At 33.7% G+C, this 5,176-nt stretch overlaps 1 long non-coding RNA gene across 2 annotated transcripts; it reads right to left on the minus strand.

Annotated features, from left to right (window-relative positions):
* Window positions 1-3,168: 3,168 nt before the first annotated feature.
* On the minus strand, window positions 3,169-4,817 carry LOC131157220 (uncharacterized). 2 transcript variants are annotated; one of them, XR_009137242.1, is made up of 3 exons: window positions 3,944-4,817; window positions 3,584-3,805; window positions 3,169-3,481 (listed from the first exon to the last, which is right to left on the minus strand). It is a non-coding gene; the product is annotated as an uncharacterized LOC131157220 (long non-coding RNA). The 2 variants fall into 2 exon arrangements; XR_009137241.1 differs by having other exon boundaries at window positions 3,584-4,794.
* Between the last annotated feature and the right edge of the window lie 359 nt (window positions 4,818-5,176).

Consider the following 5,176-nt stretch of genomic DNA (forward strand, 5'->3'; position numbering starts at 1 on the left):
AGGGAAATCTAGATTTTATGCAAAGCGGGGAGTTGGGAATTCTATGCAAAACGAAGCAAAAAGGCCCTTTTTTGGGCAAACTTTTTAATGACAGTTCCAAAAACCTTCACTAAAAACCATTACTAGTGACGATTTTTAAAAACCGTCACTAAAACACGACTATTAGTGATGATTGACAATCGTCACTAATAGTCAATAAATCGTTGCTATTTTTGCACAATAGTTTGAGCGGGAAACCTACTTTTAGTGCTAGTATTAGTGACGAAGTAAAAAAATGTCACTAAAAATGCATTATTCGTGACAGTCAGTAGTTTCGTCACTAATGTCTTAACTATTAGTAGCGAATTTTATTTTTGTCACTAATGGCGCATTATTGGTGACGATTCTTACTTCATCACTAATACTTTGGTCACTAAATAGACCATTACTTGTAGTGTATCTAACATACTTTTAGCAATGACAAATATCGTTTGTAGTGACATCAACCAAACATTGCTAAAAATTACCTTTGATAACATCAAAACCAAACGTTACTAAAAGATGTTTTTGGTAATGGCTAGTTCTAATGTTACCAAAAGTTTACCTTTAGCAACATCAGGTTGATGTTACCATAAACTAATGTAAATATTTATTTTTGATTATTAAATGTTGCAAAAAAAAAAACTAGTTTTTGTAAAACGTTGCCAAGTCCTATTTCTATTTTTATTATTTATTTATTTCAAGGTAATTTTTCAAACGAATAAATTAAACGTGTTGCATACACATGAAAAATAATTATCCAAAACTCATTAATCTAAAATTCCAAAAAATTATTTGAATTATAAAATAAACTATCCATATGCTAAATCATATCATCCATAACTAATATTACTTGTTTGCCTCATTAATACTATACATAATACATTTTTAATCCAATGCAATTATATCGTAATGATCAAAACATTATTTTTTTTAATAACAAAAGACATATAATTTCTTCCACAGCTACGATCCAAGGGAAGCGTTTGTTTGTTCCTAAAAAAAGGAAAATATATATATAAATAAATCATTATGTTAAAATCTTCCAAAATAGCCTACTTTTTATTAGTGAACTTACAAGAAATATATACTTACAATCTCATTCATATTATAATTAGCAACTTATCTAGTAGACACCGCATGCACCTACAAAAACACATAGATTTGTCATCAAATTTAACAAGTATTAACATAGTAAATTTTAATTTTGCACCCAATTCACCAACACTACGTTATGGACATGCAATCCCACTCACAGATCATACTTCAAAATGGTGTTTTATGAATCAACTTTGAAGGAGAGTAAGTAATGCCTTTCAATGAGTTAGTTCCATTCAAAAAAATTTTACCATTATCAAACAACAAGAGAACAAAGAAAAGAAAAGAAAATGAAGAGGAGAAAGCAAGTTCCTTCTCCCAATAACTATTATTATTGTTGCTTATTGAGTTTGTTTGTTATAGTGCATGATTGATTTTGTAATATTGGATTTCTATATGGAGAAACTAGCAAATTGTCTACTACTAATCCAAACTAGAAAGCCAGTTCCTTCTCCCAATAACTACCATTATTGTTGCTTATTGAGTTTGTTTCTTATAATGCATGATTGATATTGTAATATTAGATTTCTATAGGGAGAAACTAGAAAACTGTCTGCTACCAATCCCACTCACAGATCATACTTCAAAATGGTGTTTTATGAATCAACTTTGAAGGAGAGTAAGTAATGCTTTTCAATGAGTTAGTTCCATTCAAAAATTGTTGCCATTATCAAACAACAAGAGAACATAGAAAAGAAAAGAAAATGAAGAGGAGAAAGCCAGTTCCTTCTCCCAATAACCTTTTTTTTTTTTTTTTGATACGCCGGATTTCCTAAGCTTGCGCACCAAACTAATCTCACGCCTACGTCAGCTGTGCCCTCAGCCAACACGTAGGAGATAAATCGCGTATGTGCGCTGCAGGCGGTAGAGTTTGAATCCCAGATTTCACCTTTGTCCAAGGCCGTCTGGTGAACCTCTTTACCACCTGAGCTTATGCCCGGGGGCCAATAACTATTATTATTGTTGCTTATTGAGTTTGTTTCTTATAATGCATGATTGATTTTGTAATATTGGATTCCTATAGGGAGAAACTAGAAAACTGTCTGCTACTAATCCAAATTTTGGTATATATGTGTCTGATTCTAGAAAGGACATTAAGAACAAGGTTTATTTCTGAAATTGATTAGAATTCTACCAAGTTTTTATCATTCAATGGGAGCCACTTCTATGTGTGAACCATCATTCACTGCCATGTCTCCCAAAATCTCTTTTTATGGCTTTTTAAACCTGCTAGAACTATAATTTCCACCAAAGACGCGTCAATTAAATGAGAAAGAAAAAAGAAAATGCTATGAGAGTTGGAGAAAGTCATGCTTCTCATTGAAATGCTGGGCAATTGAGGCATTTAATCTGCGTTAACTAAGGGCACTAAGAAGTCAAAAGAACCAGAGGGTTTGCATATCTTGCTCTAGAAGATGCAGGTCCTTTGAAACCATGAGAAAGTGGAAAGAAGTGGTGGTATCCCAGCATGCCCTGCCATGCCCTGCCCAGCCCAACATTATAGGATAGGAATTGCAATGATGAAGTACTTTATTGGAGCCTGAGGGCCCATTGGGCTACAATTAGGAAGAAAGTTCCTACATATGGTATACTTATTGCTTAGCAAATTGAAGTGAACCCAAAGCTTGAGATTTCACTAGAATAGTCGATGAACTTGAACCAGTTAAGCAGCGCAGAAGCAGCTTGGATTGTTTAAAAACCTTAAAGATACCAACAAAATTCTTAATTAGAAGACTTCCTGGGTAGACTGGGGTTGTTGAGAATATTAATAAAGCAGCAGTATGCAAATCTAAGTTCAGTATATATTTAGAAGAATAGAAATTTCAGTCTTTAAAAAAATATATTGAATCATTTTAAGTTGTTGAGTTAATGCCAAAAGGATAACTAATTCTAGAGAGTTCAAATGCAAAATGACAATGCAAACTTCAGTTATCAAAACAAAAAGGAAACATCAATCTAATTGTTAACAGAAATAAAATATGCTAATTTTTTTTTCAAAATTCGAAAGATCCATTATTCAGAACCCCAAAACTAAATATTACTAATAATGAGAAAATTAACCATGGCATTTCCATAAATAGAGTCAATATAAAAGGTAATGGGACAATGATGCAGAATCAAAATAAAGAAAGAACAACAATGCAGCAATTAAAGTCCTGCCCAACAAAAATAAGATTCAAAAGACTTGTTATTTTCCAAATCCAGGTAGAAGGAAAATGCAATGGAAAAGCTCACATACATCTCACTAAAGGGTCCAACCTTTTGGTTTCTTTGTGGAATAGAATAGGCAACACCGACAACAATGGCCACTAGAGCCACAACCACACTAAAAATCTGGACTTGAGGCATTTCCAAGAATTCCATGCTGCAACCAACCAGAGAACCCAAATTAGCTGATTTATAGAACTTTCGAAGGATTTGTTAATGACTGAGCTAAGAAAAGGGGTAGGAGAAAAATGTGTATTACATCTCTGCCCTGATAGATTGGTGTGGTCAGGCTTCAACTGTGATAATGGTGACATGAGAAATAATTGATGTAGATAGGATGTGGTCAGATAAGATTTATCAAAATTTATTGTGTCTTCTAGTAATGAATAACCTTGGTAGCTCCAATACTCCTAGGAATGGTATTGAAAGAAGCAGCTCTTCAACCTCTCCAATCCTTCATTAATGGTCTATCAGCAATCTTCTGTGTAGTTGAAAATTACAGAAAAATAAAAATAAAAAAAATACACAAACATAAGGTAACATAAAGATTCAACACTACACTACTACATTAAGTTCCACAAAAGAATAAAAAAGTGTATATGTAAGGATTAAGGAACACCTTAACCACTCAGCAGCTTGGAATGGACAGCGGATATTAGACCCTCAACAATCCCAAATTTGTCATGGATAACTCCGTGACTCTTACATGAAATCAATCTTCAATATATATAGTAAGAAGGAAAGAAGAAGAGGAGTGGGGTTGGGAGAGAACCTTGGCTAACGGGGCAAGTCAGTTGGTAGCGTAGTGTATTCCTTCTCATTCACTCCCAACACAAATATTGGAGCATCTTCAAAAATAAGAACCATGTACAACTACAGCTTGTGTCATTTTAACTTATCACTTCAATAAAAGGGTGCAGTGAAAGATTTTCTCAAGAACAAAAAAAAATCAAATGCAGAACATGTAATTTATCAACATAAAAACAGCAGCCATGAAACCATAACATCATTAAATCAAACCAAGTTGCTACAAAATGCATCTTACTCATATTATTCATAACTCTGCCTATAAGAATTTCAACCGCCAAACATCCAAAACCCTAAAATCCCAATAAAATTAATACCAAAGGAAATTCAAGTTAAAAAAAAAAAAAAGTGCTAATTTTAAAAAAGAGAGAGACAGAAAAGGAGTATTGACTGTCTTCTTCGAGATCATTGCCGAAATCGGTGGGACCAAACTCCAAAACAGCGGCATCAAAGAGTGGAGGCAGGGGGAACTGGCGAGAGAGGCGACGAACAAGAAAACAATGAAAATACTGCCGCAAAGCAAAACATACAGATGGTCGAAAATTGTTGCATCAAAGAGTGAGGTGGCGAGATGCGGCAAGGCGACGAGGGAGGCTGTGAGCCTGTGAGAAAGGTGGTGAGCAAAGGTAAGGAACGCGCTCAGCTAGGGCTTTTCAATTTTTATTTTTGGAGGGGGTGAGGGCACTAAAATGGGTAACGTATATTTTAATAAACCTTTTTAGTTTTAGTAACATAACACTGTGCATTTAATGTCCTAATTTATTTCCCACGTTCCAAGTCCGATAAAAGAAGATGGTACAATTTTCTCCACTAGTCGTGGATTGACATTGGGTGGGTTATGTGAACCCTAAAACCCTCACATTTTTACATATTTCCTGTATAAAACGAAAAAACCTTTTTTTTTTTCATAATGAAGCCCGATGCACTTCTTATTAATTGGGCTTATTAAAATAATTTTGTTAAATAAAATTTTATTTTGGCTAATTAAAATAATTTTAGGTATTGATATTTATTTTTTTTAACACTCAGAAACCATATTCTTCAT

This window comes from Malania oleifera, chromosome 6, assembly GCF_029873635.1.
Source record: "Malania oleifera isolate guangnan ecotype guangnan chromosome 6, ASM2987363v1, whole genome shotgun sequence".
Classification (NCBI taxonomy): Eukaryota; Viridiplantae; Streptophyta; class Magnoliopsida; order Santalales; family Ximeniaceae; genus Malania; species Malania oleifera.